Below are 23,857 nucleotides of genomic sequence, written 5' to 3'. Positions count from 1 at the left end.
TCTCATCTAACTACCTATCTGTGTCTCAGCAGAGAGACATAGCCTTCAAATAGCCACAAGCATCCTACATTCCATACCATACAAAGAGGGCTCTCACTCTGCATCATATGCAACATGTTAGTAGTCTATTGGCTAAGCTTCACATTATTTCAGAAATTTCAGAAAAGTGTGTGCAAAAGCAGTAATTTTGCCATAAAGTCACAGGGGTTATCACAGAGGGCAATGATGCACGCTGTGGATGCACTAACATGGAACACAAACCCCTTTCTGCCTCTCAATCTAGACTCTCTCCATGTGGTAAATAAGGGATGCAGACATGATTTACCACTTGTAAACATCAATATTTAAAAAAGTTACTCTTCCATGCAGAATATTCCCACTAATTTTTCCTCATTGGCTTTAGCAAATCACCATTTTAGTTTTATTGAACTCTGCAAAAAGGGATATCACTTGTTGGTGCCTAAACTTTGATATACTTAGCAATTTAGCTAAAAACTGAAATTCCCCTAGGTGTACTTCGAGACATAAACATGAGGAGATGATCTTTCTTCATGGTCATAATAAACTAGCTGTCTTTGCTGAAAATGAAAGCTGAAAGGACAGATTCACACAGAGAAAATAAAGTAAAAAAGGAGAACACCTTGTGAACAGACAAAAAGCAATACAAAATGAGAAAAGAAAAGCACAGGTGCTCTTTTTAGTGCAAGAGCAAGCAAATTGTTCATCCGTGATTTGTTTTTTTCTGATGTGTGTATTGAACATGGTATCATTGAAAAAAGGTGGAGCAAAATTTATCTGATGTGACAGATGTAGTGAGTGGACTGCAATTCCTTCCCTATAAAACCCCAACTATAAATGATGTCTGTAGGGGGATACAGTATGGGTAAGTGAAGGTGGTATAGAAGGTAATCTTATCTCCCAATGAGTTGCAGCTGGACCAATTACTAAAGGTTAGAAGCAGGCCTGATCTTAACAGGCCACACCTGTAGCCAGTCAGAACAAGTGGTATAAAAGAGTGGATTGGTGGGATGAGGAGTCAAATGACTGACAGCAAAGCTCCTGGATAAATGCGTGGAGCAAATTATGACAAACAGGCTGCAGGAGAAGGATTTTTTGAGGATAGGGAAGAATCTGGAATTATCATAAATGCCACGGGGAAAGGCGGGAAGACAGGTGGTAAACAAATTTAGGGAGAGACTAAACGTATAAACTTCAAATCCCCACTGCCGCAATAAGCAATAACTAAAATCATACCAGTATTGTCAATTTTTTATGCATGATATAAATACATTTATTTTCCTATGAATGATCTTGGGAATTATACATTCCAAGAATTTTGAACGATACTGCCAGTAGTATGAAACTTCTACATGTTTTCACTGGCTGGAAAATCTGAGGAAGATATTAACACTCTTCCTTTTACTAAGTCAAGTAACAAATTTTTTCATAAATACAAAAAAAAAAAAAAAAATCAAAACAAAAACCAAAACACCAAAAAAAACCCTCCCAAAACCCAAGAGAAACACAAATTTGTGCAAGTTGGTTCATGAGTTAGTCATTAAGTTTTTCAGACACATTAAGATTTCAATACTTGCCCAGTCAATATACAGAACTTAATAAGAATTTTTTGCATAGGTCAAGAGATTTTTGATTAGTTACTAATGTATATTGGTGGGAGTATAAAAGGAATCTAGAATGCATCAAAACAGGCTGGCTCTGTCTCACTCTTATAAAGTTTAGTCCCTTAGAAAATTTATGAATGTAATTTGACTAAAGCATATTCAAGTACAAATGTTCCCAAATGTAAAGAAGAGATAATTATGACCATAAGTCCGTATTTAGAAAAAAAATCTTTTTGAGACCAATACAGTTAAAAGTATGTAAAAAATAAGTTCTTATTGACTATTAAAAATTATTTATGTTCCTATACATTTCTTCATTTCTTTTTAAGAGTTTCTGTATTTTTTTTAAATATCCCAAGTTTGTTGAAAAGGGAGCCAAGAGAATTGATGATGCATATATCTGCAGGGAAGCATAATAAGGATCTATTCTGGGGTACTGAGAGAAGTAGATATAGGTACTTTAGGGAAAAATGTATCAAGTAGTTACAAATCTGAATGCTGCTAGTTTGCAGATGTAGGATGTTTTTAGTAAAATACCCTATAAACCAATTTTCCCTTAAAGAAAAAGGGAATCTTGATAGCACTGAGATTTTGGCCAGAGTGGGGCATAAGCAGAGGTGACAAGCACATTACCAAGTCTAGGCCACATGCCAAATGTAACTTCATCTACAAAAAGTTGAAAGTGTTTCTTCTTAAGCATTTCCTAATTCTCAGTGCTCCATCCAAAATGGTTTGTCAATATCTCCCACTATCTGCCACAGTGTACCTTGGGTCATGGGTATGAGTCACTGAGTTCACAGGGTTTTGTACCTTCCCAGCCTCTTTCCAATGTTGCCAAAAGGCACATCTGCATATAAAGAAGAAAACATCTTCAATTCATTTTCTTCTTTCATTGCCCACTTACAATATAATTTAATTTTTTATTTTATGCCTCTTGAAATAATGCAGAATGTAAACAAGAAACTTGAAAGACTTGAAAACTAGGAAGGATGAAATGTGTGTGAGTGACTTTTGGGTGAACAGATGGATAGAGCATAGTGACATAGATGGCAGCTGATGTAAGGCTGTGGTGTGAGGTTTTGTATCCCCACCCAGATATTTCCCAACAGACTGCAGAATTATACCACTTATATACACTAGATATCTTAACAGAGTTAGACAAATGGTACTAAAAACAACTTTCTGAGTTTTTTGAAAGTATGCACAGGGATAAGACTGCTCCATTTTGTATTTTATGAGTTGTGAATTCCACAAAGTGCATGAAGATATTACATTTCAAAAAGCATGTGTATCACATCTGCCCACTCCCTCACACCAAAGAAAGAAAATGTAAAGAAAAGGCTTATATTTAAAGATACAGAAAGTAAAAAATGCTTACTCACACATTAAAATTTTCTTCCTGTAATAAGATACAAAGATAAGGTCTATGAAAGTGTTATACATATTTTATGTGAATTAGGCTAGACCAAAAGATATATTGGATGACTCAAAAGGTTCACAGGTGTGAGATAATTTTATTCTTTTCTTACTGCAATTTCTAATTTCTGATCCTAATTTTCAAACTCCCTTTTTTTATGGGCTGGCTTTTTTCTATGCATGCCACGAACACTTCTAAGAGCTAATTTATATTTTCAGCATATGGAAATCCTTGAAAAAGAGAAAACATTTTATCTAGTACTTCTGAACATGTAGTACTGCTGCTTCTCTCTTCAGACCAGGCATTCACATAAACAAGTGTTGTATCTTTTTCCCAAAGTAGTATGTACTGTGTTCTTAAAATATAAGGCCTAGGAAATATATATTTACTGATCTCATAGCAGTAGCATTCAGTTCAAAGGTTAAAATGAATGGAGTATGTGACAAAGACAGCAGTAGAAAAAATAAATGAGAAACTACATTTTATGAATGATCGCTTTTATAAAACACCCAATTTTCTCCTTGTTTCTGCCTCCTTCCTAGACTTTGGAAATCAGTACTCATAAATAATCTTTGAATTGTTGTTTAAAAATGGAGAGTTAATCCCACACTATTTGGGCACTAAATAGGTCTCCAACCTTGTTAGTTAGTATGTGTTAACCTTATATGTTCAATGGTGCAAGGCTGGAGCCTAACTATATTGCAGAAAGTCTGTATTTCCCAAAAATAAAGATATACCAAAGAAGGCACAAAAGTAAAAATCTGCAAAATGGCAAATTAGTTTCCTAGGGTCTGTAAACCTTTTCAGAACATGCAAAGAAATTCTGAGTGAAATCTTATAAGCATCAGTATAATGACAGAAAATAAATTGTGTAATCTGTACAAACATAAGTGGAAAATTGTGGTGCACTCTTGTTTATTTTTTATTTCACTGTGCTATTACGGGGTGGTCTATTTAGAATAAAATAAAATAATATGCTTCAAGCCAAGCCTAAATAGTCCACTCCATTCTGCAAAGCCAGGCTGATTGTTGGTGAACCCTCTAGGTGGATAAATCATCACAGCCAGGCTTCAGGAGTCAGGGCAGAGGTTTCTATTCTTTTTAGTATGACAGTTTTTGTATAAAAAAGAAGAGACCCGTGGCTGGTAATTTTATCTGTTGGAGTTTCACATGTCGGTGTTAGCTGTGCCTTCTGAATATGAATTGCCACAGGCAAGAAAACATCTTTTGAGTCTGCACTGGGAAGGAGCTGCCCCAGCACAAGCTGCCCTGCTGGAGAGCCAGACGCTGGCAGTAGGACACAGCCCATCCCACTCAGCCTTTCACCACTACAAGAGTCCTTCTGAGCCTTACGAGCATTAAAGTAGGTCTCATACTGATAACAAAGGTTAAGGCAATAATCTCTTTCCTTTTGCAGATAACGACTTGAAAACTGCCTTTGCAGTCTCTCCTGTGCCAGACAGAGACATTTCTGCAGCCTGCGATTGCTCTTGGTTTAAGCAGTATTTATCAAATTGAAACATATGTATACAGTAGGTAAGTAAATATTTGCCACACTTTGAAGAGGAGCTTGCTTCCCTTTTGTTTTGTTGTTGTTGTTTTTCCTTAGCAGAAGTATTCTTAAAATATACATAGGAACAGAAACATGATAAAGGAGCTTAATCATTTCAGCTCCCCTTGAACCGTAAAACAAATGAATTCTTAATCATGTTGCTTTATGCTTGCTTGTAGTCCCTAAAGAGAGAAGGATGGAACAGCCTGAATTTAGACCATGCTGTATTGTTCCCAATTACTGTTTATATATACACTGAGACTGTAAAACATCTTTGGGAATAACTTAAAAATAATTAGGATAATCTTGTAGGTTTCCAAAGCAGAGTGAACTAGACCCCGACTAACTTGAGCATATTTAACTTATACTTTGCAAATCACCTGTGCTTTGTAAAAAAAATGTTGGGGTGTTTTTTGTGTGTGCTTTTGTTTTTTTTGTTTGCTCAGTTTATATTTTAGTTTGTTTTGTTGATTTTGTTTTTTTGTTTGTTTTTAAACATGTGTATGACTGTTCAAGAACTTTTCCCACAATTTGTGGTAACACTTGTGAGACTATGCTTTTATTCTTCTCTGACTTTCTCTCCAACATATTGTTCTTTTTATTTCCACTCTTGAACCATGGGTTATTTTTAGAACCTCATCACAAGCACCAAGTGCCAAGTGAAATATAAGGAGTACACCAATTAAATATCAAACATAAATAATTTCACCTATATTACCCTTAAATATGAGGGACCAAATCCTCAGATCCCATTTTTTTTAACAAAATAAACACCACTGAAATGAACTGCAGAGTTTCAAATGAATACCATGTGCATAACTTAACAAGTGCAATCACTGTTCCATTATTCACCTCAAATAATGGCCCATTTTTACTTGTTAAATCTTGCAAATTTATCAGCATCTATTGCTTTTTTGACACTTCATCTCTAAGCCATCTTTCCCAAAATGTTATTCTTCTTTGCAAGATTTGGGAAATCCTACCCTGTGCAGTTAGGTATAAAATCAACAGTAATTTGAAGGTACAGGCAAAGAGCCAGCCTAATTTATTTAAGATGATGTAGTTTTTTCCCCAGCAAGAGCATTTTAGTACTTTCCTATGTACTAAAATCAAACGAGCCCTAACTAACCTTCTGCTTAAGATGAACAGCAGGAAATTAGTATTCCTTTTGTGGAATTTATTTATGCATTGTGTTAAGGTGAAAAATGGAAAGGAGCATCTAACTTTCTCTGGTACATTTAAAAAATCAGGGAAGAGTCACATATACTTAGTATCATTTTTGAGCTCATCAGTCAGTTTTGATTTAGTCAAAGATATAATTGGGTTAGCATTTACTTAAGACTGCAGGTGGAGGTATGTAACTGCATACAGAGAAGTTTCACAAAATTCTACAGCTTTCTCCACTTATATCAAACTATATAGCTAGTGATAAGTCTGCTCTTACATTACTCTGATTCAGAATCATGATAAAAACAGAGACTGAAACTGAATAAAACCTATAAAGTCAATAGAATTCTCTTCTACAAATCTAACCACACTCAGAAAAAAAAAAAAGAAAAAAAATAAACAGGAGTAGACATTTTAACATTTTGAATTTTAATTGGCATTCAGAAAATTGATTTTAACTGCATCAATGAAATAACTCTTTTCCCAATATATTCTCAGATTCCATGGAGAAGAGACATTACTGCCATACTGAAAAAGGTTCTTAAATGGAGAAAAGCTTATGTGAAAACCAATGAAGTACCTTGACATTTTCATTACTTTGTACACACAGGCGTGCAAAATTTACAAACCATTCTTAATTTGCTTGCCAAGATGTTTTTAGTAACAGCAGAATGAGTCAGACAGGAAAGAAACTTCAGAAACCTATTTTTTAAAGAAAAGCCTAACAGAGGAGGGCATATTGTTCTAGGTATAGATTGCCATGTTTCTGAAACATACAATGGAATAATAAACACAAATTATTTCAGAATCTCACCATGTACATTTGAGATGTGTCTTTCTATTTTGGCTTTCATTTCTATTCCAAGGTCTTTTTGACTGTTTCTATTTCTTGATTTTCTGTCTGTAGCTTAAAGTGAGTTGAGTAGTTAGTCAGAGGAGTCTTCAAGCCAGTATTCTCCATTGACTGAAAAATTAAGACAAATGTTATTTAGGTTCTGAAATAGCCACTTATTCCTTCCTGATTGCTCCAGCCTTTTTAATGGCAACTCTTCCAATTTTGCCATAGAGCTCCTTCTACTTCTCAGTTGTTTTTTTGGGAATTCAATGTCACAGATTTTTCAATTAAAAAAAAAAATCAAAAAACACTCAAAGTTTGCCATGTTTTGGCCTTGTGTTTGTCTGTTTGGTTTTGATTGGCCTGGTTTTTATTAACTTTGAGGGGGGTCAAACACTAGAAAGGTCACCCAGGACACTATGGAGTCTATCCTTGGAATAAATAAACACCTGAGTCTTCAGCAAACTTCTCAAGCAGACTCTGCTCTCAGCAGGGGGTGGGTCAAGACAAATTGCTGAGATGCCTTCCAGCCTAGGCCATTCCCAGATTCTGTGGTTCTGTATATGAACAAGGTATAATGGAATGTTAGACAATTCAAGAAAGTCTTAAAAGATGAGCTTCTGCAAGTGTAGCTTTCTGTCAGCAAACAAGTGGCAGAAACATAGAATATATTTTAACTTAAAGGCACGAGACCCTGCCCATGGACTGAGAAAATTAAAATGAAATTTATTGAGGTAAGTAAACTAAACTTTTATGCCTCTCAATTATTATTTGAAAGGTTACTTACCAAAGCATATTTTCAACGAAGCAGCAAAAAAGTACTCTAGGTAGGTGTAAGACTAGGTGATATCTGACTCTCAGAGTATAACCTCATGTATGATGACATACAGTGTCTTCCACTGGAATGAAACATTGAGGATGGCCAGCTGTTTCCCCCCCTTCCACAGAGACCTCCATTCACTATTGCCAATTTGTTTTTATTAAGCAGGAAGGCATACTATTTACTTAGCTGGTCTGTTGCTCTGACTTGTTGCCAGATTCTCAGATTCTCATTTCCTTTAACTTACCTCAGGGCACCAGCAGTTATGTCTTACCCTGCTCCTTACGTTGCTAACTCATCCCATTCCCATCCCTTGGATTTCATCACCTTACAATGAATTTTTTACTTTAGCTTATGAAAAGTTGCATAGAGAACTAATGCTTCAGTCACAAGAAATGTAACTGAATTACTTTCTCACTCAAATAATAGAAGACAAAAGGGTAAATGTGCCTGTCCAGATGTAGGTAGTTTTCCCCTTGTGTAAGCAGACATTTGATGCTAATTTGGCTTCCCCTGAAAGATTTTAAAGCTAATGCTTTTTTCCTCCTTCTTATTATACCATCAGTACTGTCTGGTTTTAAGATAAACCTGCAGCCTGGAAGCCCCAAAGGAGCAGCAATATCCACAGTTCTATGCAAACCAGAAATTAATAGGCCTATTGGATATATATATCAATAGTGCCATACATTCTCATGTAGTGGGTAAGTCTTACATATTTAGAGGAGTGACAAATAAATGAGTGCCACAAAGGAATTCAGTGCTGGAGTCTGCCCCTAGTCTATTTCATGGTACTTTCATGCAGATGTTACCACTCCAACATTTAAGACTCTCTCAGAGACTGACATTACTCTCAAAATTGTACTTTTGTCCCCAAAATATTTCTTGCTGAGAATGCCTAAAAACCCAACAGTCCTGCCATACATGTTTCCTGCACTATCCTGCACTATTCTGACCTTCAATAGGAGTGCATATGTCCTTTACAATGTCTGTGAAGGTCTTCCCCACCCCAACTTTTGGCAAACTCTGCCTATGTTTCTTAATATCTCTGACACATGAGTTTACCATGTATTTTGATAAGCAATAGTTTTTATTTGCTTGTTTCCCATTTGTTCAGCATTGATTAGTCTTTTTACATAGAAGCACAAGAAATAGGAAATGAGGCCATTACCCCATTTGAGATAAAACCTTAACTTAAAAGTGCTAAAAGTGGTTCAAATTCTTGCTTCTGACTAGTCTTTACAGAATAAAAAAATAAATTAAAAAAAAAAAAAAAAAAAAACCACCAAAACCACCAAAAAGGCAATTTCTGGAGTGGTGATCCTATGAATGGAATTGGCTGTGTAAAGAAAGACACTTTACCAGAGGAGAGTAAAATTGTATCTATACTTCAGGAAAAAATAAAGAAGAGCTTAGACAACACATATTCATACATTTTTTAAGTTTTAGAAATATAATAATGGAAAATAATGCAAAAGTTCTGAAGGTAAAATACTTTGACAACTCTAACAAAGTAAGGATTGTAACAGGCTCACAAACCCAGTGAATTTTGAAATATTTTTCCACTTGCCTGTATTACAAAAGCAAGCAAACAAAACCCAAAACAAAATAAAACCAACCAAACAAAAAAGTAGTGGAGAGCTGCTTACAATTTCTACTAGCTAAGTGTCTGTGCTCATACTTTTTTCTTGATCATATAATTTATTATTTTGCTGTCTTGGACTGTGAATAAGCTTGTGAATTCACTCTTTTCTGCCAGCTACACTGTTGTATCCACTCTCTTCTCTGAACAATACCTCTTGTTTTTACTTCAATGAGTTATTAAAAGCTATATGCTATGACTTTTTGATAAGAAAAGCCGAATAAGCAGAGAATAGGAATAAAGTGTCCATTACAAATAGCTTCTCAGCATCATGGATGATATAAGAGTAATCTGATGATTCTGTCTTCACAGGGCATATCACTGATGTAATGTGAGATGCATGAGCTTCTTAGGGCAAAAGGTTACTATCATTACTGTCATCATTATCATTACTATTTACTGTGTTTAATTTTAACTTCTCTTTGGTTTTAGCATATGTGTGGAAAATCTTATTCCCTAACCATTGTATTTAATTAGTCTTTAAAGCATGAAATTGCAAAAACTTTCTTAACAAAAATTTTATTAATACAAAATTTTATTAACTTTCTTAAGATACATATAATTTACTTTGTAAACAGCATAGGCAGAATTAAGTATATATGCTTAAAGGACCTCAGCTCATTGCAAGGAGGAGAAGGATATCTCCTATCCTAAAGATAAGGACTCTTGTTTCTTGTTTCTTCTTCTTTCTCTCTTAAAGCCAGCCATGAAGACTAAAGGGTGCTCCTAGGCTACTGAGACATATCAGTGTCCCAGTCCCTCCAACATATCTGTGAAACCCTCCATGAACATCTTATTCAGCAACATGGACAGAGGGATTGAATGAAAGATTAGTAAATTTGCCAGCAACATCAAGCTGTCTGGTGGCATCAGCATGCTGGAGGGAAGGCAAGTCATCCAGAGGGCTTTACCCAGAAAAAGCCCCATTTTGTATGGTTATTTTAAAACCCAGATTCAATCAAGACAGAACCGAATGATTAACCACAGGAAACAAACCAAACCAACAGACAAAAAGACAGAAAACCTTGCAGGTTCTCATAAAACCGTTTCAAAGAATTAAGAACACCTTGCTGAAATTTCCATGCATAAGCAGAATGATTGTTTTTCATATCTCTATATTTAATTACACTGTGATAATGGTGCAAACAATTGGAGATAATAGCAGTACTTGCTGCAAGACAAATACACCATTTTTCATTAAAAACCAAGTGCCCATTCTGCACAGGAAAATGTTTTTTGTTTAACATAGAGATTTAATTGAAACACCTCTAGCAATTTTTAACATTGATCATAAATGGGTCTAAATTTGTTTTATGGAATCACTCATCAAAATGAGCAAGGTGCACCATGCACCTGGAAATCTCTTAAGTTTTTGGATATATCTCCATTTTCCTGTTTCTTCTTAACTTTTTATAAGAACTGATCATGATATTGTACGGTATCTGCAAGTGGCACTCAGAGTAGGAATGGAATCCAAATACCCTCACATTCCTATTTCTGCACAAAATATACATCTTTATCAAACATTAGTTCTTCAACAATAGCAGTAGTATTATATCTATTTTAAATTCAGTGCTTGCCCTCTTATCTTTTTCATAAGCTGAATTTTTTTTTTTTATTTTGCATCATTAGTTTTCTATCCAGTCATTTTCATTTCTACTTTTTTTTTTTCTTTAGCTTTTTTCATTGATCAATATTATAGAATTTTGTGTTTTACTACTTTTTATCATTTGGATTGCATGCTATGGAGCCTCTGAAGTTATCTCTACGGCAATGGCAACCTACTGTCATTGTATTTAAAATACACTGACTGTTGCCTGCTAATTGTCTGAAGACTTTTGTTATTTTGGAGTAGGTTGTAAGATCAACTTTATAGTACCAATAAAATTTGTTTATTTTTCTTTAATTGCAATATATGTTTTTCCTCTCCAAACAGAATTGCTGAATATAATTAAAATAAAGAACAAATTCAAATCCAACTGAAAGCTCTTTTCTATTTTAGAGTTATTGGCTCTTTCTTTGAAGAGAGTGGCAGAAGAAAAAAAGAAGTAGGACAAGTAGAAGAGGGAGTGAGAGGAATAACTGACTAAGATGTAAAAAACAATGAACACTTGTTATTAAAAACAAATCACCCATTTATCAACCTATTTGGTCAATTTCTCCAGTGCTTTCTATTTAAAAAGAAAAAACAGAAAACCAACCAATCAAACAGAAAACCAGAAAAGACTGATTCTATCAGACCTGGGTACAAAAATAACAAAAGCTACTGCGTCAAAAAATCTTGTTTAACGTGTTTAAACCAGAGGTCTTATGTTTTTGACAAGATCAGAAGACATTTGCAGTGTTAACCTCAGAAAATGAGAAGGCTGTGGACAGGCAGCTCCTCCCAGAGAAGAACTGAAAAGGCTGTGAGGACAAGAATTTTTTTAGGGCATGTAGCAATTTGTGGTTCAGGAAATGGATTTCTCTGAGCAGTTTGACCGAACTGACAACTGTTCAAAACACTCTGCTCAGGTAGCCTTTCTTTGTGCAACTTATCTTTTGTGGCAATTGAAAGAGAGAAAAACTGCTACTTTAGTGAAGCTCTTCATTCACCATAAGGAGACAAGGACTGCTTGATGCCCCTTTAAAGTACATTATTGAAATCTGAAATTTATAGATAACACAGAGGAAAAGCAAGTATGTTGCTTTATTAACTTGACAGGGGTTTTTCCCTTGACTGCAAAGAATGCAGCTGTCTTGCCAAATGTGCCTGAAGGAGTTTGAAGAAGGATACATGCTAAGGCTCTTTTTCACCAACTATGACAAGTATTTGTAAAAGTGTAGTTTATTTTGTGTTTAAAAGACAATGGCTCACATATCTCTGGAAAATCATTAATGACATACAATTGCTATAAGGAGTTACTACAATTGAAGAATAAAATTTAGTTACAAACAGATTGCTTCCCTTGTTGTAAGACTTTCATCATAATGCAAAATGTTAGACTTCCACAATTAAATCCTACTAAACTAGGACTTTTTTTTTATATTTTAAGAAGTTAAACAAAAACATCCTACATTTGAAGAAAAAAAAAAAAAAAAAACAAACAGTAATACTGCCATAATATTTTTTATTTAATTCTCGTGGTTACTTACTATGATCATAAAAAAATCCCTATACATTTTAAATGTAGTCAAACTTTTTCTGACAGTAAATCCTAGTGCATTACATGTTTAAATATTAGAATACATATCCTCTATTGTCCATTTTTTTCCTGCACAAGTACTTCTGGAAAAGCATCTGGTTACACCTTGTCTTTCTCCTGGCTAATGTTACCAATATGTTTTGGTGGTTTTCCCTGATAGTAATAGAAAAGTAAGAGTTTAAACTGAAAAGAAGCTGTAAAGCGCCAAGAAAAGAAGACTCATCCTTATAGTGAAAATTCTTTTACCTGTAAGATTGGATAAGGCATCTTTGCAAGTTTCAGGTCTTGAATGTGATTGAGAACAGACACCCTTCTGAGTAGAAAAAATAACTTGTTATTTCTCACATGCACTCTTTTATGAACTACTAATTTATATGAGATAAAAATAGACAATTTCAACCTGAATTATTGAAGAAAAGCTAGTTAATGGGAAAGAGCTCATGAAGACTAATTAGGGAAATTAGGGTAAGCAATAGAATTTTGAATTCTTTATACAGCAGATCATACCCTGCATTCATTGAGCAATTCAGCCCCACACAGCTGTTTGTTCACTTCCTTTCCCAGTGGGGGAGAGAATAAAAAAGCTAAAAAACTAGAAAACTGTTGGATTGAGATAAAGACGGTTTGATAAGTGAAGAAAAAGCCATGCACATAAGCAAAGCAAAACCAAGGAATTAATTCACCACTTCTCATTGTCAGGCAGGTGTTCAGCCACCTCCAGTAAATTTGGGCTCCATAACATGTAACAGAAGGTTGGGAGGACAAACAGCACCACTGTGAACATCTCCCACTTCCTCCTTCTTCCCCCAGCTCTATCTGCTGATCATGTTGCTGTATGGTGTGGGATATCCCTCTGGTTAGTTGGGATCTGCTGTCCCAGCTGTGTCCCCTCCCAGCTCCCTGTCTGAAACCCCAGCCCTGTTACTCAGCAGTGGGAGGAGAAATGCAGAAAAGTCCTTTCAGCTGTGCAAGTGTTCTCAGCAGTGATTCTGTTCCTGTTCACCATGGGGCTCCCCCTGAGCTCGTTTGCCTGTGTGTCCTTGCTGTGTTGGGGTGCCCAATGCTGCAGGCAGTATCTAGACTTGCTGAATGAGGAATGCTGAATTCCATTTAATGCATCCTGAGATACTGTTGGTCATCTTCCCTCACAAAGCTCACTGATGGCTCATGTTCAGTCTCACATTTGCTTTTCAGCAAATCCGTGTCCTAGCTTGTCCATCATTTACATGTCTCATGTATAATTATAATTTATGAGTCTATAAATTGGTTATTGTGAGATAAAAGGCTGCTAAAGAATAACTTTTTCTGATTGCTTTCCAAGGTGACATTGCATCTTGCTAGCTTTTGTCTGCTTTCTGATGTAGCTGTTTTGAACTTGGAACCTGTCCTTGTGAGAACTAATCTGCAGTGCTTTTAATAGAGAGCTATAACTCATCATTTGATCAGTTCTATTCAAAAGAAGTCTGTATAACAGACTTTCTTTTTTTTAATTAAAAAAAATCAAACAAAAGGCTAAGTGAATTCCAAAAAACATAGAAAATAATGAATTAGACATAAGTGTGTTTTGATCTAAGGCAAAATCCTTTCAACATTGTCTCTCCCAGAAAATTTCTTCCTTCTGATTTCCTTTAAGTTCCTTTAAGTAACTTTGAGGGTTGAGAGTTGTGAGTAGGGATGTTTTAATACACTTTTGTTATATTTACTGAGAGGGTTTATAAGTTATTTAGCAGTGGCATTACATGACCAAATGCCTTTGGAATTGCATCACAAGGTTTAGGCAGTTTCCTCTTGTACCATGCTTCAGCTATTAATGATCTGCTTTTCCTGTTTTGCTGCTTTTTAAGGTTTGAGTTTCTTTTCTTATGCTAAGTAATGAAATAAGTTTTACTCTCAAATAATTCCTGAGATAGTCTTCTACATCTGCAGTGCAGCACAGTTGAGGTTTTGGCAGGTTTTATTTTGTATCATTGAACATAATTTTCCCTGTGCTCTCCTCTAACCGCCTCTGCTGGGTCTTCCCAGAATATACAATTCAAATGTTAGTGTTTTTTCTTTTATTTTTGAAGACCTTGCAATGATAGCATTTGTCCCTTTGTTGATTGTCATATCACTGCCAACAACTGCAACAACCCACGCTTTAAGCCATTGAAATACAGAGAAATATATTTGCCATGCACTGGAAGCACAGCAGTAGAGCACAAAGCCTTTGGAAAGTGCAGACCTTGCAAAGGAATGCATGTTAATTGACTGTATTTCTTTGAATCACAAACTGCATCACCAATTCTTGCAAACTCATAGTAACTAGAAACTGCTGAACTATGGGATAAGAACTACGGGATAAGAACTACATATTTTAAGCCTACCCCCAAAGCTATTGCATTTCAACAAATGAAGTTGATACTTTTTTTTTTTAACATGATTTTTCTAACATATGTTAAAGTTACAAAATATTATGCCACTCAGCAGAGCACAGCAGGGTGCCTGAGGCTACCTCACAGAAACAAGCCCTTCTCACTCCAAATATTTACCAATGCCAAAAGTTCACCCACAGGGCTGTCATCTGATTTGCCATCTCCTTTACAGCATGTTAAAACTGAGGTAAGTTATTATGTGGGATACTTCTTCCCCGCAGTTTCTCACCCAGTATTTGCAACAGAGCAAACTCAACAGTGAGAGGCACTGCATTCTGCTGCAGATGCTGCTATTTTAGAGATACTCAGCACATTTCAACCTAATTTAGCATTCACAACCAATCACTGCTATAATGTTTACATGATGCTTGTAGCACTCATATAACTTGTTAAGGTGCTATTTACAATCTAGGCACTCTTGTCAGATGACACCAGCGTTTCCTAGCTGATAGACAAAGACCCATCACATCTGTAGTCTTAACATCCTTCCTTTTCCTCATTCCTTTAATCTTAAAAGACGTTTCCTCATCACAGAATAATTTGTCTGATTGCAGTACTTAGAGGATGAGTCCTATTCATCAGCTTCATTCCTCTTTAACAGAATTGTTAAGCCTCCAGTTGCATTTATAACTGGTATCCAGATTTAAGATGTTCAAACTGAAGTGCAGAGCCTACAAAGAAAAACGATCTGATAGCTGTACAAGTGGTACTTGTTAAGAACCTTGTGTCAGTTTTCATGTTATTGTTGATACTGATGCTCTGATTAATTTGCTTCATTTGACAGTTCATCAGCATTTGCTGAGCTCTTACCCTGCTGTTTTACATTAAGGCCTTTAAAACCCCATTATAAAGATATTGGGAAAAAAAAAAAAAGGTAACACCAAATATTAACCATTGATCATATATGTGAAATTTCAAGTAAGGATTTGTCTGGGCCCCCTGGAAATTCTGAGTACATTCGCTTATTTGTTAACAACTCTATTCACAAAAAGGAAAAGGAAGAACTACTCCTGATTAAGTACTTAACTTCCTTTTCTACACTGAAGAGTCACTGGTATAATAAAATTTATGGTTCTCTTCCCCTTAAGAACCAGAAATTAAGAGTCCTTGCAGCAGAAGTACTATCAACATGAGAAAGGAAGTTTACTACTCTCTTAGGTCTTTAATCCTAACAGTTGCTCAAATTATCTGAACCAGACACAAGTATTACTGCAGAGAGTAAGGGAGCTCTAGTGAATAATTGTGCACAGTGATGCCGTCAGTGAAATAAGCTTTGCAGTTTTCCACAGAAGCCTACATTCCTTAAGTGCTAGTGGTCTCCTAGAAAACTATACCAATCCATCCCACCTACAACTCTGCAAGGGCAGTGTTGAATTTTCTCTCTCAGAGTCCCTTTACACTTTTGTCCCTGCGACTGAGATTCTACAATAGCTCCAAAACCACACTGTATAAAATTCTGACAGAAGAAATGTTACTGGCTTCAGTTACTTGGCATGTGTTCTGTGTTCATGCAGGATGCTTGCAGAGAGGCACCAAGGAGAGGAGTTTGAAAGGCAGAGACACGAGTGTGAAATGTGCTGGGGCAAACACTGAGATGCCAGGAAGGAGCAAGTGGTGTCATGGAGCTGCTGTGTACAAAAGACCAGTGGTGTTGGTAGGAAAAGGGGGCACCCTGTGTCTTTGTGGATGTTCAGGGTACGGAATAGAAGGCAAGGGAGACATTAAGATGATTTGGAGAGCAAGAAGTGAAACAGAGGAGCAGATAAAAAGAGGATGACAGGGACTGTTGGGACGTGAGCAGGGGCCTGTCAGTCTATGTGCCAGCAGTGCCTGCAGTGGACAACACAGCATTTCCTGAATCATCATTAAGCACATTTTTTGAATGTTTTTCCTACATAAAGGCTTCCTGAGGAGTGGGAGGGCTGAACACCTGCCTGGTCGTGGGTCTGTGTTTGTGGGACAGGGGGCAGCACCAGATGGATCCACAGTGTGCAGGGTATAGGTGCATGTATGGGGGTGTTCTTTTCTGTGTGCATGTAGAAGCGGGCTGCTCCAGCAGATGGAGTGGGACTGCAGCTAGAGAAGTTAGCTGCACTGGGGGTGGGGGTCAGCTTCTTCTCCCAGCCAAGCAGGACAAAAGAACATAGCCTCAATATGTGCCAGAGTAGTTTCAGGTTGGACATCAGGAAGAAGTTCTTCACTGAAAGGGTGGTCAGGCATTGGAATGAGCTGTCCAAGGAAGTAGCGAAGTCACCATCCCAGAAGGTATTCAGGAAAAGACTGGACATGCCCCTTAGTGCTATGGTTAATCTGAATGATGGTGTTTGGTCAGAGGTAGGAATTGATGATCTTAAAGGTCTTTCTCAACCTCAATGATGTTATGATTCTGGAGCTCTAAATGAGGCCTGAACGTCAGTCATGTAAAACAGAAGTGTACAGGTAGCTGAATATAAAAAATAATATAGTTGTGGTAGAATGAGAGTTGTGTCGCTATGAAAGTATGGTGAAACAACTCCCATTCAATCATCCAGTACTTTATTTTTGGATGCTAAATGGTGCTGTCAAGAATTAATTCCCAATGTCATTGTCTCAGAGGAGCTCTCTACTGATTACAAAAACAGCAGTTTAAATGGCATGGGAAGGAGAGCCACACAAATAGTCTAAATTACTGATTTAGATCAGTTAAAGAATCCCCAACAAAGGTAGCAGCAAAAGCAGGTTTAGTACAAAAATGAAAGTATAACCAGATTTGTTGGCAATGTTCATTCTACTACTTTACTAGATGGCTAAAGCATGCAGAGAAAAAAAAAACTAAAATCATAAATAAGTCAATCTAAAACTAAAATCAACACCAAAATTATTACATGGAGGCTGGGATGAATGGTGACCAGGAAAAGCGTAAGGATAGGAAAAGGGTAAGGATATAAAGAAATAAGGGAGACTGTTCCATTGAGGCATAAGGTTCACTGTGGCTTTGACCAACAAATTAGGCCTAAAGTTTTTAACAATACTTCATCAACAACCTACTTTAAAAAATGTAACAAAAATTCTGAAAGCATTTACTGTATCACAACAGTAAATCACTGATATGTTTAACTTACAACTCTAATACATGTAAGAATCTAAGAGTGAGGCATTCATAGTAGGTTTGTTATAGCTTATCCACACTCCCTCGCACACAGACCTAAATAAATATGGAAAAATTGTACCTGTGAAAAATTTCCCCTAAATTCAGTGAAGAACTCCTTTTGGATGCCTTTGCATCTTCTCAATGGGTGAAGTTATGAACCTCTAGGAGTGGGGGTATCAGCCCAGGCTCTCTGTCACTGTTCAGCAGTGATCCTCAAAGTATAGCAAACTTGAGAGCTTGCTGGCTCTGAGAGATGTCCCATTCAGAGGGAGATCATTGGCTGCATCCCGCAGCTGTCCAGGAGAACTCAAAGGATCTCACTTAGGATCACATTCATAGACTTGTTAAATAGGTCATTAAAGTTGGCTTTACTCATAATAATTTTTCATTCTAGATGCAATTTAGGTTTGTAATCTTCTTTTAAAGTTCAATAGCAAATTATTCCACTTGGGTTGTTATTCAGGGAAGAAAAATAAGTACCCAAAGCTGTTCATTAAAAAACAGGAGCTCATTAGATAGCCTAATTTCTTAGGAGCAGACCTTGTTTCTGATAAACTCAAGAGAAGCTTAGTCTGGGTGTTGTTGATGAAGGCTGAAGCCTAATGAGCATTTCTGAGATCACAGAGCATCCCAATGAAGAAAGGAGGGAATCCACCACCAAAGGGAGGAACACCTAATGATTATCAAACATTTTGTATTTTTGACCAGTCAAAATCACACTATGCCCACAGAGCCATGCAGTTTTTGCTGTGAAATGAAAGATGGAGAAGATGGTACTTTCAGTCATTACTTTCACACACAGATGGGCCTGAAAACTAATGTTTTATAGTGTCTCCAGTTATTGCATTCATGAAAAGGCATACAGGATTTGACAATCACCCAAACATCTGGAAGCACTTGAAACAAGTGATATTCAGCTGCCCCGTGCTCAGCTCACCATAGAATTGCTTTCTATCACCTGCACTTGAATATTTTCATTACAATTGAATGCTTACTTCATTTTCAGATTGTACTTGGAACTGCTGTACACTTTTACAATTCTTATCAACACAGGATGCTCATGAGCACACTTCTGGTGAGTCAATTCTATACATTTGTTCTTTTGTTGCAGTGTATTTGTGACATTACTAAATGGAAGAAACATTTCATGGTGAAAAAGTTAAAAGGTTCTGGGACTGTATTCAAGAGAGATACTAGATCAGCTGCTAAAACACGGAATTGTGTAAACTTTAAACAGAAATTAAAAATCCATTGAAGCAGATATATTGTTAGCAACTCTCATGAAAGAACCACATCAAAATGAAGCAATTAATTTAAAGTCTGGGAAAAAGATAAAATAATTTTAATATCTTCTTGTGTCTTTGAAGGTAATAGTGGAGAGTAAAAAGACCTGGTAAAAATGATCCTTAGGTAAAGTTGGTTTTGGGTTACTGCTATTTGAAGGAGTGAAGGAAGTAAGGTTCATATATATATATGTATGTATATGAACCTTACTTCATTCCTTCAAATATATATAAAATATATACATATATTAAAAAAATGTATATATGTGTGTGTGTGTGTATATATATATAAGGAAATGTTCTATTACACTGGTGTGATCTTCAGTGGAGGGAATCTCAAACAGGACTTTTCAAAAGCTTTCAGTCTTGGGCTTCTGGCTTGAGAAGTAAATGTGCAAAGGTGTGCCTGAATTTTCTCCAAGCAATCTATCACATTTAAAGAAAAATCCCCCTCAGGTTCTCAGAGATAGGAAGAATGACAGGATGCTTTCAAAATGATTTTGTGGGTCCACTGATAGAAATCCCTAAAGGAATAATTTCTACATGTAACAGTAGGTTCCCTCCCTCTGTACTCTGAAGTAAGGTGATTTCTTTTGCAGTGAACTGTTGAGCAAGTCACAACTATAGACATGGTGAAAAAGTCTTTTTTCTCTCTAGATAGTCCCAGTGAAGATTGAATCTGACAGCTGTTCTGAGAATATTCAAAGATGTGAAGAGTTCAACAGTGAGAAAAAAAATGAATTTTTACAAACTCAGCCACCTGGCATATGAGAACAAATGAAACAGATGATTAAACCAACACTAAAACAACCCTGAGAAAAAACCCAGATGAAAAAGAAAATTGAGATTTGATAATTCCAACCGCTCCTCAAACCTTCCTTGCTACTAACAGAAGCTTCCTCTGAGGAGCTTGAGGCTGAAGTATACGCAAGACAGAACATCTGATGTGGTACAAGTGCTGTCAGCTACATGGGTTAAATCATTATGTAAACATTATGTCAATTTTGGAATCAGGCACACTTTTAAGTAGCTACTAAATTAGAGAAATCCAGGACTAGAGCAAAAGCTTGATTTTACAAATTTCAGAGAGAGGATACCTGGGAGGTTGAAAATCTGGGGATGCAATTAGCCTATGCAAATCCTGAACACAGGCTGTGTCATAAATGCAATGGGCTGTAACCAAACTACAGGCAAGGTCAACCCTTTTGCAAATTAAAGTTACTGGAGAGAAGAAAGCAATAGATAAGTTTTACCATTCAAGTCAGCTGAAATTGTGCAAGCAAGGCAATTTTTCATGACTGTGGAGACCCATCTCTTGTGTATTCATGCAAAGATGGGATTTGGAAGAAAGGTTAATTTTTGCTTTTTTCTTTTGAGTGGTTTTAAGAGAGTTAATTTTTGTGTCCATAGAAATTCTTGTAAAATGGAGGTTAATTACTGAATTACTGAAATGATCACTTTAAGAAAAAAAAATCAGAAGTTTTTAATTCATGATGGTTTTAGGAGTGCAGTCTTTAATTAAATTTATAGCTTTAAAAGATTAATTCCCATTAGAAAAAGTGATTTAAAGTAAGAACCTGATGTTGATCCCAAGATATGAGCTGAGAACAAAACAAGGCCAAATCCTTGATTCCATAAAATCAAAGTATTAGCAGAGAATTGATTTTAAAATTACTCTACTGAAAGTAGTAGCAATAGAATTCTAGAAATTGTTCAGAGTGATGTAACTGATAAAATTACAGAAGTAGTATAGCCTTGTAAACATAATCGAATCAGAAGAGTCTGAATAATTATACTGTCTTAATTTTTCACATGCTAAGAAATATTTAGAAGTGGATAATCTCTTAGGACCTTAAGATTCAGCTTTGTGTCAGAGCATTTTTCCAGGGAAAGAGCTCATCTCTTACACTGGAAAGGTTAGCCAAACCTTTCATTAATAGCTGTACTATAAGTGGATGTACTTAAGCTATCGCATGTTTAACCCTTATACTAAGTTAAATTTTTCGTGGTTACCTTGATGCCTTTGCCTGGTCTTAAAAAATTTAGAGCCAGACGCTGTTAGGATTAGGGATTTTTACCTCACTTTTTAATAAGGGTCCTTTTGGGGCAACTCATCTCCAAGGTGGGATGCACCACAATGCACACACACGCGATAGATTGCCTATACAATTGATAGACCTTACTAATTAGCACATCTAACAAGGATGCCCCAATGGGAGCCCTGGATGAAAGGCCTGATATTATCCCTTCTGAGGAATTGCCCCCTGCATGGGCCAAATCTCTAGTTTACAGGATATGTTCTAGAAAGGACCTTGGTTTCTCAAGATAGTGTAGGGCTTTCTGACCTCCTACTATGAGACCTTTAGGATGTTTGGTCTCCTGGCCTGACAAAATACTAGGACTGTGCTAAGTTATCAGACTTAAGGAATTACAAGTATGCATGCTAATACTGAGGATACATAACAATTATATAAAAGGTATATAAAAGAAAAGATGTCATCTTGGCATCAACCTAAGACACTCTGATCTTGTTCTGTGGTCAGTTCTCACTATCATTTTTTCTGCTATTTTTTGCCTACAACCTGATCCCTGCATGATCACAATTCTCCTTAAGGTCTTGAAATGAGATAAAGGATTAGATGTTCTATTCATGGGATGCTAGCACAAAGTCAGCAGCAAGTAACCTTAATTTTTCCACAGAAGTCTCTTTTCTGATTATCTGAGTGGCATTATCCACCCCAGACCACAAACCTCTGTTCAGAGGCACTGCTTACGTGATGATTTAATCCAAGTTCTAAGCATTCTTGAGTCTATAACTGAAGATATAGGATTTTTTTTTTCCCTGCATTAGACCAAATAATAGTTGTTTGTAACCAAATTACCAAGTGAGCTGTGTTCTTCCTTGAGAGTAATTTGACCTGCTGCAATCATTTGAAACCTTTCTGGAGAAATACACCGTGCTCCTATGCATTTATCATGATGCCAACAAGCAGTAGGAAACTGCTAGATCTTTCACATCTGGATATAAATTCAAATTCAACAAGCCCTGGATAAACAGGATGACAAATTCTTCATTTAATTGAACCCTCTTTCATATTTACTTGTCTTTTTGGTCTTTGTGAACTCCTGAAAAAAAATGCTGTAAGCCTGTGTGTGCTTACTACTTTTACTACTTGAGAACTATAGGCATGTTCCTCATATACTTCCCTTAATTTTCTCACAATTACAAAAGTGGCTGCCAGTTAGCTCCTGATTAAAGCTTTTTGAAGAACAAAAAAACTGCATAAGTTTTAAAACATTTAATTTCAAATAAATGCACTTTTTTTTTTTTTTTCAGAGAAGAGGGAAGCCTTTGACTGCAGTCTAATTTGTTTATTTAATCAAGCATTGATATGTCAGCACAGTGATGGAATATAACTACAGCAGGTCCCTCTCTTGAGTCTGTGTATTTTAGCAGTCCATGCACATCTCCTTGTTCCTGACAGACTTGTAGTGTCTGCCTAGATCACGTAGGTGTTCATTGTTCCTTGTTCCTCTCTTCATTGCGGCAGAAAGCTCCTTCTTGAAACCTCTATATTCTTGGTTTTGTTGTTGTTTTGTTTACTTTGTTGTTTTGCTTTTCTCTATAAGAGAAAAGTCCTGGAAACATGTTTTATCAATTCACAATAAAACCAAATAAATGGGTTTCTTCTTTTGATGTGGTAAGAAAGGAGTGACCCAAGTGCAATATATTGGAGTGACATCTTTGTTCTTGGATAGCATCTTTGTTCTTGGATAGCACAGTGTGTTTCTTTGTCACAGAAACAACTAGCTAGATAATGTGAATTTTACACAATACTGCTCACCATTCCATCTTGGCTTGAGAAAAATTCCTGCTGCTTTTCTTGTAGTGGTCAAAGGGAGCCCTATGTATATGTAACATTATGAAATAATCCAGTACGAAATGAAACCCCATGATCTTTAACAATATCAAAAAAAAAGTAAACTCAAAAGTATGAGATATCAGAAACCAACTTGTCTGTGCAGTAGGCACTCATATCTCTTTATTTCATGTCTGTCTTACTTGCATGACCAAATTTACATGGGATCTGCCCCATGTGGTGCCTGGAAATGTTAGTACTCACTAGTCAGCAGCTGTTCAAATTCTGTTTTCTTCCTGGTCATTCCATGTATTTTCTCAATACTTACTGATTGCCATGGAAGGAGAAAAAAAAAATAGCCCTTGGCCCTTTGCTTAAGACCTTTTTCTTGCAGTGCCCAGAACTAGTACCTTTAGTTGCTTCATAGAAATTATTTTTACTCTATAAAATGATAAAATAATATGTAATGGGTTCTGTGTTCAAATCATTAATTGATTTAATTACCTTTATATGAACACTCACTTTTTGCCTTAGTAAAACTAGGTATTCAAGCTGAGATATGGTACATGTCTGTGATAGGTTCCATTTAACACATTCCAGAGTACTTTGATAGCTCTTGAGCTGCTGTTTCAGAGTCAGAGCAAGCCTCACATGGGTCCTATGTCCTGCCTGTTGGACCACTGTGTATTTCTTGTATACCTTATGGCACCTCAGATGCCACAGACACCAATATTTAAGCAAATTATGTCAATCATCTTATCAATCTACTCACTTCAGTGTCAAAAATATTCAGTGTGCCACATCTTGACACTGGCAAAAATATCTTCTTTTCAGAAAAAGACCTATAATTTTATACCTAACCTATATAGTACACTAGACAATCTCTATCAATCACTTAAATTCAGTGCTGGACTCATTCAACCAGATATGTTTTGT

Source organism: Haemorhous mexicanus, chromosome 2 (assembly GCF_027477595.1).
Source record: "Haemorhous mexicanus isolate bHaeMex1 chromosome 2, bHaeMex1.pri, whole genome shotgun sequence".
NCBI lineage: Eukaryota > Metazoa > Chordata > Aves > Passeriformes > Fringillidae > Haemorhous > Haemorhous mexicanus.
The sequence above is the reverse complement of the archived record's forward strand: the minus strand, read 5'-3'. Positions refer to the sequence as shown.